Source organism: Mirounga leonina, unplaced genomic scaffold (genome assembly GCF_011800145.1).
Source record: "Mirounga leonina isolate KUSES-001 unplaced genomic scaffold, KU_Mleo_1.0 Mir_126, whole genome shotgun sequence".
Taxonomy (NCBI): domain Eukaryota; kingdom Metazoa; phylum Chordata; class Mammalia; order Carnivora; family Phocidae; genus Mirounga; species Mirounga leonina.
This window is the reverse complement of record NW_023270314.1, coordinates 20,003,023-20,017,368: the sequence shown is the minus strand read 5'-3', so window position 1 is coordinate 20,017,368 and position 14,346 is coordinate 20,003,023.

Below are 14,346 nucleotides of genomic sequence, written 5' to 3'. Positions count from 1 at the left end.
CTCTGGGTTAGGCTGAAGCACATCTAGATGGTACGTAGATCTAAAAGATAAGTAGGGACCTATATCTATCTATCTATCTATAGACAGGGATAGATATCTATCTATCTATAAAATACTTTATGTATTATACACATGCATGCATACACCTAACAGCGTCACAACTGTATCATTACCATTCCTAAAATATTATCAATTCTTTCCTGAATAACATCATATTCACATTTAGACCTTTAATATTCAGGCTGGTCCCCACATAGTAGTGCTCAGTAAATGTCTGTAGGAATGAATGGGTGATGACTCCGTTCCATTTATTTAATTTACTAATTCAAGAACACAGTATCACTACTGCCACGTAATTGCTGCTCTTCCATCTCTCAAAACCCTTTCCAAGGGTCTCTTTTCTGTGAAAGCTTCCATAATATTTCTTAAGTAAAGTTTATTATTACTTCTGCCTTTCTTTATCCAACTGTAAATTCTGGATGTGTTTGAGCACAAACAATATCCTAGGAACTGTGCAAAATGCTTAGCGTAAACAGATACATTTTGGACTCAGTTTGATTCTAGAGTCTGTGCTTTTTCATGGTTTTTATTTATATTTGTACTGCACTTACTAACAAAGTTCCTGATACATAATAGAAACTCAAAAATGTCTTGAAGGTAGAAAGAATAAAAGAGGAAAGAAGGGAAGAGAGGGAGATGGAGGGGTGGAAGGAACAAGAAGAAGGGAAAGAATGAAGATGAAGGAGAGGGGAGCAGAGGGAGAAGGGTTGTAAGAGGAGAGGGAAAGAAAAGAAGGGAGGGAGGGAGGGAGGAAGAAGTGAGTATTGTGACTATTGGAGAGGGAGAGAAATAAGACAAACATTTATATAGCACTGTACAGTTTCAAAATGTATTTTCATTCACCATATTTGCTTTCCTTAATAACCTGTAAGGTGGATATCATAGTCATTTGGATGCTCTAGAGAGATAAAGACACTTGGTGAAACTGGTTGAACTGGCTCTGTATGCTCAATCTTTCAACTCCATGTGTCTCTTGGTAGGACAAGGGTCCCAACTGAAAGAGCTAAATGGTCCTTGCCTAGAATACAATACTCTACATCAGGGGTCTGTAATGTTTTTTGAAGAGAAGCAAAAGGGTTGAACAACTGAAGCCTCAGAATGACTGAGATTGATGATGTGGTCGCAGGTGGTACGAGGGGGTCTACAGACAGGGGAGACAGTCAGTGGGATGTGGAGGAGGATAGAGGTAGGGGATGTCCACAGGGCAACATCCAGCCACATCTTTTCTTTCTCCTTTGCATTTTGTAAACTGCCTAAAATGATGGCCCTGGAATCAGTTATTCCTGATAAGAACATCACCAGCAGAAAACTGCCTCTTACAAGGTGGTCTCAACAGCAAGGTAGTTCCATGTGGTCATTTTTTATGTCTGAATTACAACCAATCTAAAGTAACACCTGAGCCTCACCCTGTAAATCTCTTTCAGAGCTCTGTTTGATTCTTTATAGCTTTCATCACACTTTGTACTTCAGTATTTAAATACTTTCCATTAATTGTCAATTAGATTATAAACTATGCAATGGCAAGAACCATGTCTATTTTGTTTACCACCATATATAGAGCTTATAATAGTTCCTGAAACATAATCATCAGTTATTTAATATATGTATGAATAAATGGATGAATGAGTGAATGATAATGCGTATTCCATTTTCCTTTGTGACTTAGAGAGCATTAGTACCATTTTCACAAAGTGTGAATTATACAAACATGGTGTACCTACAATTGTCCATTTTTAGTTGAATGACTATTAATTATTACCTTTGTGTACTATTTTATATTTTACTTTTACAGTTGAGGTGTAAATTAATATTAGAGTAAATGTTAATTAAGGAGGAAGAAGAGGAATATAAAAGCCCAAGGGGCAATTGCACATGAGCCATGTAGATATCTTTTTAGTGATAAAACTTATGAAGACATCTTAGAACCAAGTGATCCAATTCCTTTTTCTCCCTGATTTTAGAGATCAAGCTAAAGGTTTTATAAAAGATCACAGTTGAATAATAGTGAAACTGGGACCAGATTGAAGGCTCTTCACTTTTATCTCAGTAATTTTCCCTTAATTCATCCTATCTCACATTGTCACATTCATCCAGCTTTAAAATTTCTTCGTTTATGATGACTGCAATCTGGAAATATAACAATGAATTTCCAAGTGTAAAATTTAGCTTGCCCTCACTTTTCCAAACAAGCATTCAATACTAGTTCCAACTGTGCAAAGGAGGCAAAACGTGAGTGTTTCTTCTAAGCATTATTTAAACCCACCTTTTGAAGTCATGCACAATAAACCATTTATCCATGGGTACAACCCTCCTGGTGTCCAATTTCTCACATATGTGATACCATTTCAAAAATACAACTTGAACTATTTTCATGGTAATGTAACATTGCAATATTGTAAATGTTTCATAACCAAAGGAAAAGTCCCAGGTTGGACCATTTGAGGATTCACACATAAATCTGGGTTGCAGATCTAATTTCTGAAATATTTCATTATTGTGACAGACATTGTAAATTAACAAGCATTTTCCTTTTGGGAAAATCAAAGCCATACCAGTTAGCACTAATGAGAAATAAACTCAAAATAGCTTGACAATTAAGTAATTCAAATGTTATGTAAAATCCAAATCTATTTAAAAACTAATTTCCCCCGATAAGTTATTACAATTTTCACTTTGTAAATCACTCTAGAAATGATTTCATGGGACTTCACTCCTATGCCTTAATACTTAGGAAGAAAATAGTGTGACCAAGTAAAGCATAAGAAAGGAACACATTATTTTATCCAAAAACTTCAAGCTAATGATCAAAATAAATTCCTTAGGCTTTTCCTCACAGGGCCTCTCTTTTCTTGTTAGTAAATTATGTCCTTTAGAAAAACATATATTAACCCTTTAAGTTTACTAATGGATTCATACTCAAAGTCACAGGGTGCAGCCAACTTTTACTTTTCTAATCATTCCTAATAAAGTTAGCATTTTGATTGCAACAAGGTTGATTAAAGGACATGAAGATAAGCTAACTGCAGCATATACTATCTGTTTCAGTAGCCCTCATAATTTTAGCCGAATCTTTTGGAATTCTGGTAAAAAAAAAAAATTAGCCAAAACAAAAAGAAGAGTTTTTATGTTATGTAGAGTTCATAGATTCTGTTGTTGGAAGTCACCTCAGAAATCCCTCCTTCCTGAATCTCCTTGACAAATTTTGTGACAAATGTTTGTTTCTACCTAAATGCTTTTTGTGAAGGCAGTTCACCTCCTCACAAAAACCTTTCTTCCATTGTCTGTTAGCTTTTCATTGCTAGGGAATTTGTTCCCTACACTTTCATAGTTCTGTCAGGTCATAGTTCCGTCCTCTGGGATCCCACAGAACAATCCCAGCCCCTTTTTTATCTGACAACCTGTCATATATGAAGAACACTGTCATAAATCTAGACATGTTTTCATACAGGTGACTAAAGGAATCACCATTATAGGCAGAGGAGGAGAGGGGAGAGGAGTTTGCTTGGATTTGATGGTGCTTCTGAGACTTGGTTCCTGTCAGGGTAGAGATGGTGAACGGGACCCAGGCACATCATCCCTGATCTGTACTTCTGCATCCTGTTTCCTCTTGGTTCTCCTATTACATGCACAAGCAGAATGTGTGGATCTAAATCCCTCAGAAATGGAACAACAAATGCTCCAAGAAGCTTAGAAATGGATTGTGAAAGGCTGGCAAAAGACAGAATGGAGAATAATGAAAGAAATAAACAGAACTTAAGGAGAGAATCCATCTTATAAGAGAATTAAATGGGTACCTACTAAAATGCACAGTCCACCACTGGCTAAATAATTGGACTCTGAATAAGTATAAGTGGTTTAGAAAGTGATATCTTTGGAGACTCTGGTAGTTTCCAATACATCAAGTCAGTCACTTGAGAAATGTGTACAACACTTGGAAGAAACATTTTGTGGTTGCAGGTGAAGGTTAGGAGACGTACTTTAAAAATGAATACACTGGCACCTCTGCTCTTGAGGAGCTCACAGTCTATTTTGGATAGAAGATAGAAACAGATAAATTGTAATATCATGGTGTAATCATATTACAGAGATATGAGAAAAAGGACTGTGGGAGCAGAGAGATCAATACAGTCTTTCAAAAGTACCAGAGAAGTTTCACTGAGGACCTCACCTTATAAGATTTATAAGATAATACTAAGAATAATATTGAGGGATGAGTTGGAGTTTATTAAATTAAAAAGAATGGGGTGGGAGGAAATGTTCCAGGAGGGGAGGGGTACTTAGGTACGGGGAGCATTATGGAGGGATCTGGTGTGTCCAAGACCCCAGAAAAGATCAGTGGGGCAGCAGACGGAGGAGGAAGAGATGATTTGGAAGGTAAAGTGGACTGGATTGTTAAGAGTTTTGTTTGCCAAACCAAAAAGTTGGAATCTTCATGCAATGACCAACTAGAAATAAGAGTTCTGGGGTTTTCAAAGTTGAAGTGCAATAATCACCTTTATTTTCTAAATCCAAAGAAAATAATTTTAATGAAGATTCTCTAGAAGCAATGTAGGAAATGTAAGTAGAAAAAAAATCAGGAGACTTTTTTAAAAAACGATTTTATCTATTTGAGAGAGAGAGCGCGCATGAGCAGGGAGGAGGGGCAGAGGGAGAGGGAGAAGGAGACTCCCAGGACCCTGAGATCATGACCTGAGCTGAAAGCAGACGCTTAACCAATTGAGCCACCCAGGTGCCCCCCAAATCAGGAGACTTTTGCAACAGTTCTGGAGAGTTATGATGCAAGATTGCATTGAAAAGCAGTGGCAACAAAGATGGAAAAAGAATACATTTTTTTCAAGTTGAAAAAAACATGTTTATTGCCTAAAAGTATATACATAAAATTCACCACAAAAGATGCTATTCTCTCATTTCCCCTCTTGTTCAATACCCCTGATATAAAGGATATTATTACACCTTATTAAAACCTCACTCAAATGTCCAGACAGTGCTCCATCTATGTATTCTTCTGTGTTTTCGAGCTGCATGTTAATATAGCCATCTACAAGTACTAGGTAGCCTTTGTACTCCATTCCCCACGGAAGTTTCCCTATTACTGGCTTTCCTGTTAGTCCGTTGAGGAGAGGTTTTGGATTAAGGGGGGTAAACTCATTGCTACGATAGGCAAATGCTGCAGGCCTCTCGCCACGACCCAGCTGTCGTCCATCCCTCGTGACTGGAGTAGCCTAAAGAATACATTTTTAAGAGTCATTTCTGGGGCATAACTTAGATTTGGTGTCCGCCTGGATATGACAGTGAGAAGCAAGGTGAATGAGCTTTTTCAGGCTTCTCAGTGGGAGGCCGGGTGGAGTCTTGTGATTAAGATTATAGGACATGAAAGTTTTTGAGGAGATTACATTGGAGGCGTCTGTGTACATCCAGGTGTGCAGATGGGCATGTCTCCCTGTGGGTTTGTGGGAGGGCACCTGACAGGCCAGTGGACGGGTCTTTGGGTGGACATGCTTGGCCTCAGACTGCAACCGAGTGGGGCTGGAACTGTGTCACAGGGCCGCTGCGGTGTCTGCAGTTAGATCAGTTGGTGAGCCTACTCCTGAGAGCACTGATGGGCAATGTCTTTCTGCAGGTCCCAGGGCAGGCAGGACTGCTTCCAGACCGTGGCTTTGAAGGGTGGAATCCAGTTATGAGGTTGCTTCAGGATCGGCAGGTGGATCAATGTCAGTGAATTTGTCTCAGGGACATAATGGGCATGCCTCCCTCTGAGCCCCCTGGTCAGGGAGGACTGGCAGCTGAGAGGGGCTGGAGCTGGGTCACATGCTGCTTCCAGGTCCACAGCGGGGACTGTGGTCTCTGGGCACAGGTGCATGGTGCTGGAAGCAGGACTTAGGTGAAACAGAGCTGTACTAACTCCAGAGGGGGACACGACTCTTCCTGGGTCTGTGGCCAGGACCACAGTTGGTGAGCCTTCCTACTACTGGGCACAGGACTGCCTTCTCAAAATGGCCGTCCTTGTTCTCGGGCCTCACCGGGGTTTCACAGTCTCCTACCTGGATTCTGTAACTTCCACAAAGGCACTTTTGTCTGTGGGTGGCTGCCAAATTATCGTTGCTAACTATGGATGAAACAGGGGACCTCCTATTTGGCCATGTTACTAATGTCATTCCCCCTCACACCTCTCTTTGATTAGCACTTCATGATTATTTATTTGATTTATTACAGATTCCATAAAAACAGGATTTTTTTTTGACCACTTAATAACTTATGGATGGTTTTCTAGTATGGTCATATTGACTTTTGTTAATTTTGCAGTTTGATCACAGTTTCTATCGCAATTTTATATTTGTCCCCTTCTGGGCTAGGTGTCAGAAGTTGTAGACATGAACACAATGGTGACCACGTTGGGCTTCCTTTCTTGTGGCTTGATCTGAGGTTGTGTGCAAATACCATCTGATAAATAATTGAGGATAAAATGTTCACATTTAAAAAATCAGTCTGTGATTATTTTGTCCTGAATAGCTCTTTTAGAGAAAAATACATCATTTTTTTGCTTTTATTTATTTATTTTTAATTGAAGTATAGTTGACATATAATATTAGTTTCAGGTGTAGAACATAGCAATTTGACAATTATATACATACAAAATGCTTACCAGAAGAAATGTAGTTACTATCTGTCACCACTCAAAGTTATTACAGTATAATTGACTATATCCCCTATGCTGTACTTTTCATCCCTGTGGCTTATTTATTTTATAACTGGAATTTGGACCTCTTGATCTCCTTCACCTATTTTGCCCCTTCCACCATCCCCTCCATTTTGACAACCACCAGTCTGTTCTCTATGCTTATGAGTATGGAAAAAAATACATCTTTGAAAAGTAAAACCATTCCAAATTTCCTTCTGAAGCATATATATTCTTCCTTCAACTCATAACACCTTTAACTAGGCATTCTAAAATATTCAGTCTCTGCTAGTTATATATTTCTTATGATTTGGCTGAGAAGTAGAAAATCGCTGTCATTATTGAAATACATCTGAGGCAAGATCATATTGAGTTACTGTTTTAAAAGATCAACCACTGATTAACAATGGAACAATTATTATTCATTTTTGGAGTTGAATAGTGGAATATTGCAGGACTTTTGCTCTTGGGATAAATCAGAATTATCTGAAATATTTTTTTTGCATGCATAATAATAAATATATATGTTTGATGCAGTATCCTGGGGCACCTCTTATGGCTCTTGGAATACTGCTGTTGATTGACATTGGCTGAGAGAAAGCCCACAGCAACTTCAGCCCTAACTCCTCCCTAGATATTCTGCTTCAGGCAACTCATGTAATAGCAACACCCAGCTAAAGAGCCCTGAGGACCTACGGGGATACCAAACATAAGAAGGAAATCATCACAGACATTTTTATTTTTAACCTAGAAGCAAAATGGTTACTAAAGGCAAGATTTTTGTGAAATCTCAAATGGTCATTTTTTTTTTCATCTGCATGATTTTGTAGAACTAAAAAAATCAATTAACTCTACAATATTGGTAGAACTGAATATAAGGTCATGGAATAAAATTAAATGTATGGCTCAAATAAACATATTTCTTTACAATTGGCTTTTAATCCTATTTGCATCTCAGAGTCATCTGTGAAGCCTAATACAGTTTATACAATTTTGTCAATTATACTTTTGTCAATTAAAGCTGAAAAAATGAATCATCTGTGAAGATTGTTAAAGTTTAGATGCTTCAATTTCATGCCTCTCTGCCACTTACTTTGGGAAAGTCACCTAACCTCTCTGTGCCTCAGTTACTGCCTCTGTTAAATGGGGATAATAACTACATCTTCTTTATAGGAATGCTATGAGGATTAAATGAGTCAGTGTATGTAAATACGTCAGGATAGTGCCCAGCACATAGAAAACATGCCCTCGTATAGTATTTGCTACTGTTATTCTATGTATGGGTAACTTGGATCTTTGTTTCTCAGGGTTCTGATCTGACTCTCAATATGGGTTTATTCATAGAGGGAGCTCAGTTTACCTAGTTTGGTATTGTGAATATGGGGCTAAATGGAGAGAAAAAAGGTGTACATATTGCACCTGCTAGGGCAGTACTCCTATTAGTCATGTTTGTGGGGGAAATCATGAAAAGGAAAAGGAAGGTATGCAGAGGCCATATATTGGAACTGGAAGCAGGTATCCCAGCACCCTGATTCCAGAATGAGATTTTGCCTTGGTGTTTTCCCAAAGTCTTGCACAGTCTACTGAAATGTGTTTATTTTTTAAAACGAAAATAGATATGTTTGTGAAACAGAATCCCATTCTATAAGTGTTTCAACTTAATTAAAGCGTAGATCCAACTTTATTTACATCGAGGAAGTTTGGAAACAAACGTTTGGCAGAAAGAACAAAATTTGTACAATTGTAGAAAGTCCACCTGAAATTATGCCCTTAGATGCATACCGGTTCCGTGGTAGGATTTGTTTGGTATTATTAAGAATTTTATGCACTGTGACAATGAATGATCCATTTATCACCTCTCAGCTCCCAATCTAAGCATTCATCACCCGCTTTGTAGCAAGCATGATGCTAAACTCGTCAGTAGAGGGCGCTGGAGAGACATTACAGGAGGAAAGCGTTTGTTTTTCTGGTTCCTTTGTGCGGCCAGTTTCTTTGCTCTGCTCCTTCTGCATTAGGGTTGGAGGCACTGTGCCATCATTGCACCAGGCGCGCGCAATCTCCCAGTAAACTCATGGCCTCAGTTTCAGCTGACGACGATCTCACACACTGTGACCCTGTTGATGTGGACCCTATGTGCCCCAGGCTGCCCACCACCCAGCCAGTAAGCAGGTTCCCAGCGCCCCTATGGGCAGCTGCTTCCGCTTGCCTAATGACTGTGACCTCACTGTGGCAGGGCAATGCAGTGAATGAACTTCACCATCCAGTGCACCCCAAGTACACCTCTGCAAGAGGTCTGAATACCAGCCTCAGGACGTCAGCCCCCTTTCCTCCCTTCTTCCTTCCTTGGGGTCTCTCCCTCAGCGCTAGGGTATTCTTTAGAACAGAAATTTGACCTGCGGTTGGTTTTTGTAAATAAAGATTTATCAGAACACTCCCACGCTTATGCATTTATATTTTGTCTCTGGTTGCTTTGATGCTGCAATGGCAGGGTCGAACGTTCCGACAGAGACTTTATGGTTTGCAAACCTAAAATATTTAGTCTGGCCCTTTTGAAGACAAAGCTTGCTGACTCCTGCCTCAGAGTTGTCGTTTATAGTTTATTCCATTGTTACAGTTAATAATTCTTTATGTTAAAATGCCCTTGTTCAAATTACTGTGTGGTTTCTGTCTCCTAATTGGACCTTACTGATATATGCACCATATATCTGTACCCCCGTTAGGGATTACAACCCGTAGAATTGGTACCGTTTCCAGTTGGGAAAGAAGCAGCTACTATTTTACCCGAGACCAACACAATCCCCAAGGCAAGGAAATATCATGGATTCGCTACTCCCCACAAAGTGGGAGAAGGAAAAAAAATAGGGAGAACAATCATAAGTTAGCTATATCGATAAATCACTTCACCATATCCATACCTTATTCATTTGTTACACTTGAAAGCAGTTCAGATGCCTAAGTCATAGTAAGAATTTAGTAAATGATTTTGAACGAATGAATTGAGTGTACCACTAATATTGAAAATAAAAACCTGAAAATACATTTCAGGCAGCATTTTCTTTTTAATGCAAAGAAATGACAAATAATAAAGTGTAGATAAGCTATGAGTAATTTTTTTCCTCAAATATTTACTCTGTGTGAAAATTATGGGAAATATATAAAGAAAAGAGATGTGTCTGTGAATATATTATCTTAAGCTATACATGCAAATGAAGTGGAAAACACCAGAAAAATAATTTTCTCCTGAAACATTCTGATAATTGAGACAAGCATTGCATTTTTGGTTTGAATTAGCTGAGCTGAACCAGTGACTCATTTGACTTTGCATGTGAGACCACAGCCACAGAGAGGTTCATACTGGGTTCACTTCAATAAACAGCTGTGGACTGGGGTCAATTCTTATTTTATTTAGCATTATTCATTCATTCAGATTCCATATTCAGCTAATTACTTGTAGGAGCAGTACTCATTAAGTAGAATAACTCATTTACATGGAAGAAGGCTACGGTTTGCCCTTTTGCTGTATCTCCCTTCCTTCCATTGGCATGCATTCTTCTTTTTTTTTTTTTTGGAGTAATGTGAAGTACAAAAAATCAAATCAAGCCACTTTAAATTCTGATTTCTTGTTTTCCAAACATTCAGACCTTCTTCTGGACAGAAATTAGCCTTTGCCAGGTAATTCAAACACAAATTTGCGTTTTATTTTACCCTCTTCCAGTGAGCATTCTGCTGTGTTTACCACATCTTTCTGTCAGCTCACAGACCACTTTGCAATGGTTAGCTCTGCCTTCCCTTTAGCTGATTGCAGGGCATTGAGTGGAAAGCGTCAGATGCCCGTGATATTTTTCTCTCCTGTTTACAAAAGCAGAAAAGAATTTCACACTTTCTTGAGCACTTCAGCTGTTTCAGCGCCTTTAAATGCCACTTACAAGCCATTCTAAACAAACCAACCTGCCTACCAGGAAACCAAAATACCTGTTAGCCCCCCCTTTTTTTTTTCCATGAAGGATGAAGAGTTTTCTTGAATGCACCAAATGAATTCAAGGAATGCATTTTCTGTCCAAGCCTGACACAAAGATAAATTTGTAGGTAGCCCCACATTAAAAAGATGAAAGTAGTTTCTCTTGTTATCAGCAAAAGGAACTTGAGAGAGAGGGAGAGTGGTGATTATTCTCCAATGACAATCTTATAGAAGAATATATAATATCAATTATTCTGTCATTTTGTTTAAACCGACACCCTAGGTTAGTGGTTCTCGAACTTGTTTGCACATTTATAACCACCTATGGAGCTCCAAAATAATAGTAGTAGTAGTCATACCTGTATGCACTCTCCAGAGATTGTGATTTGACTGGTCTGGGGTGTGGCCCGGGCTTTGGAAGTTGGCAACGCTCCTCAGGTGATTGTAGTATACAGAGGAGCTTGAGAACCTTTGCCCTAGGCAGACCTTTGAATCCCTGGGCAAGTGTAGTGCTGTGCAATAGAACTTTCTGAGGTGAGGAAGAGAGCCGCTACGGGAGAGCAGAAGGAACCCAGGGAAGACGTTGGTGTTTTCACAACCAGGAAGCATCTAAGAGGACCCTATGGGAACAGAGATCCCGACCTCTGAGAAGAGGGTGTGGCCCAGTTGGTGCTGGTGCTGTTGAATGAAATGCATCCTCTGGGACTGTGGAAAGAACATGGAATCAATTGCCGCTGTAGGGAGAAGAGCCAGTGCTAGGAGGACTGACAGGAACAAACAGAGAGGGTCTTTATCCTCCTCCTGCAGCCTCCGAGTCTCCTCTGTGGCCTCCTAGTCACAGGGCCTACCTGGGGAAGAGCTGGCAGAGTCCTCGCCCCAGTCAGTTCCTCCAAGCCACGTATTGAAAGGTGGGTTTGGAGCTGAAAAACAACATTTAATGCCCATGATAATTGTAACTAAAGAAATGCACATTTATATAAAATGAACGTCTTTACATACCAATTAACAGAAATTTTTCAAAACTGTATCCTTACAGGTTCTGTGAGCTTTGTGAGTACATGTTCTTATGCATTACTGGTGGATGTGTAAAATAATATCCTAGAAAGCAAGTTGCAAGTCCTAAAGTGTTTATAACCCTTGACTCAGTAGCTTTGCTTTCAGAAATTTATTCTAAAGACACAATGAAAACTCTGATCTAGGATTTGCGGCCAAAGTATTTACTGAGACATTGTTCACAGTAATAAAAATCTTAATGACCTCAATAGGAAATGGTTAGAGAACAGATATTATGTAATTTTATGAAAGGATTAAAATTGGGTTTACAATGGAGTTTATGAACGAAACATATTTATGGTTTAGTGGTTGAGATATCATCTTTTCACTTAATACTTTACCACAAGCATTGCTGATTTATTAATTTTCTTTTCTCTATATTGCTGTGTTTTCTGTTTCCTATAATATGCCTGTATTACATTAATAATAAAACACTACAAATAATAAATGATAAAGGAATAAATCCATTACTTTAATAGCATTAAGAGTATATGAAAAAATTAAGAATGTATGTAAAAACATGTGAACAAAAGTAATACACTGGAGAAAAACCTGCAGGAACCATAAAAATGTTTTGCTTTAATATGTAATGAATATCGATTTATAAAAAAAATCAAAACCGATAAAAGATAAATGAGGATCAAAATTATTTATAAAAGGAAAAATACATGTGATTAACGAACTCAAAGGAAAATGTTGACTTTCAAGCTAGCAAAGATCGCACAGTTTGATGGACATGGTACTGCTGTGTAAAATCATGGAACAATTTTGGCAAGAAAATGAACTATTTATTAGTAGTTAAAATACAGATATCCTTTAATCTTATAAAAAACACTTCTTAGACTCTATCCTAGGATTATAATTTGGAATAACAAGAAAGACTTTATTTCTAAAAGTATTCATAACTTTATTATTAAAAATTAAAAGAAAAGAACACTGGAAACAATGTAATACTTTAAACCTATAAGAGCATTTCAATAGCCCTACTGTTATAAAGAATAAAATTTAAAGACTCATTTAAAATTATATTTATAAAGGTTTTTAAAAAGAATTGGATAATGTTTAAGTTTTAGTAGTAAGTGTGACACGCAGCTTACATAATTTAACATTCAGCATTATCTCAGCGAGGCAATGTTACCCACACAACGAAGTTGGAAAGAATACTAAGGAGTTAAATGTGGTGGCTTCTACTTACTAGAGTTAAACATGATCTTTTATTTCTTTATGCCTCTTTATTTCTTTACATCAGTTTCCAAAAAATTCTAAAATGAACATGTATTTTCTCATGATTTCAAAAACATGCATTACTAAATTTAAATATCAAAATTAAAAAATAAGAATACGATTGCCCTGATTAAGTTCCTTTGGCCTATCACATCCCTAGATTCTCCAGTTTTGAAATGAGAGACTCTTGTTTTTGTAGGGCCTTGACTTAGGAAACCTTGTTTGAATTTCGATAATATAGCCTAGAAGGACTAGGGATGTAAAGAAAGTTTGGTCCCTGCTAGAGGTGGTATAGTCTGTTCTTTCAGAAATTTGTGATCTAAATCTACAGGCTGGATAGTAAATATTTTACGATGTACAGAATTCTGTCACATACTTGTCTTTCTTTGTTTTTAATGACCTCTTAAGATGTAAAAACCATTCTTAGCACACAGACCATACAAAAATAGGTCACAGACTAGTTTGGCTTGAGGGCTATACTTTGTTGGCCCTATTCTAAATTACATATATAGTGAATAGCTAGAGATACTGTGTGATAAATACTGGCACAGATAACCAGATTCTCTGTTCTCCCTATTTTATGTGCCTCCATATAACATTCAGGAGAGACAGAGATTGATAAGTAATGTGTCTGTTACAGCCAAAAAAAAAAAAAAAAAGCTCAAATTTCAGAGTTTTATAGCAAAAGTCACTTATTCTTATGGACCTGAATTGGTCAGTTGCAGCTTGACTGATGCATACATCTGAGAGTTATCTGGGACCATCAGGACTAGGCTGGCCTTAGCTAGGGTAGTCTGGCTGCACTCAAAGTATCTCTCACCCTCCTTATAAAACCAGTGGGCTTGCCTGGGCTTGTTTCTTCCACCACAGTGGCAGGGTATGGGAGAGGAAGCCCAAAAATACAAGTGCTTTTGAAGTCTTTGTCAAGGAGTTGTTCAACCACAGCAGAAGCTGAGGTAGAGCAAGTGGTTAAGGTCCAAGAAGCAGGTAAGGTTGAAAGAAGGTGTGATGTAAGATATTTTGAATGAAGTCCACACCACAAAGCATTCAGATCCATGCCTACCTTCTTTTATATCTGGTAGCCATTCTACAATGATGGGCCCATACTTTTTGTCATAACAAGATGTCTTCACTCCTTCCTCATTTCAGGATGGGGCTGGTCATAATCTCCTGGGAAACTTAAGAAGGTTAGTAGTGAAGTAACCAGAATCCATATTTCTGTAGCTGGCTCTATCTAGGTCAAGTGTCCTTTGAACCAATTAATATGGCCAGGGATCTGGGTACTACAATTAGCAGCTCCTCTTTTTTTTTTTTTTTTTTAAGATTTATTTATTTTAGAGAGAGAGAGAGAGAGAGTGAGGGGATGGGCAGAGAG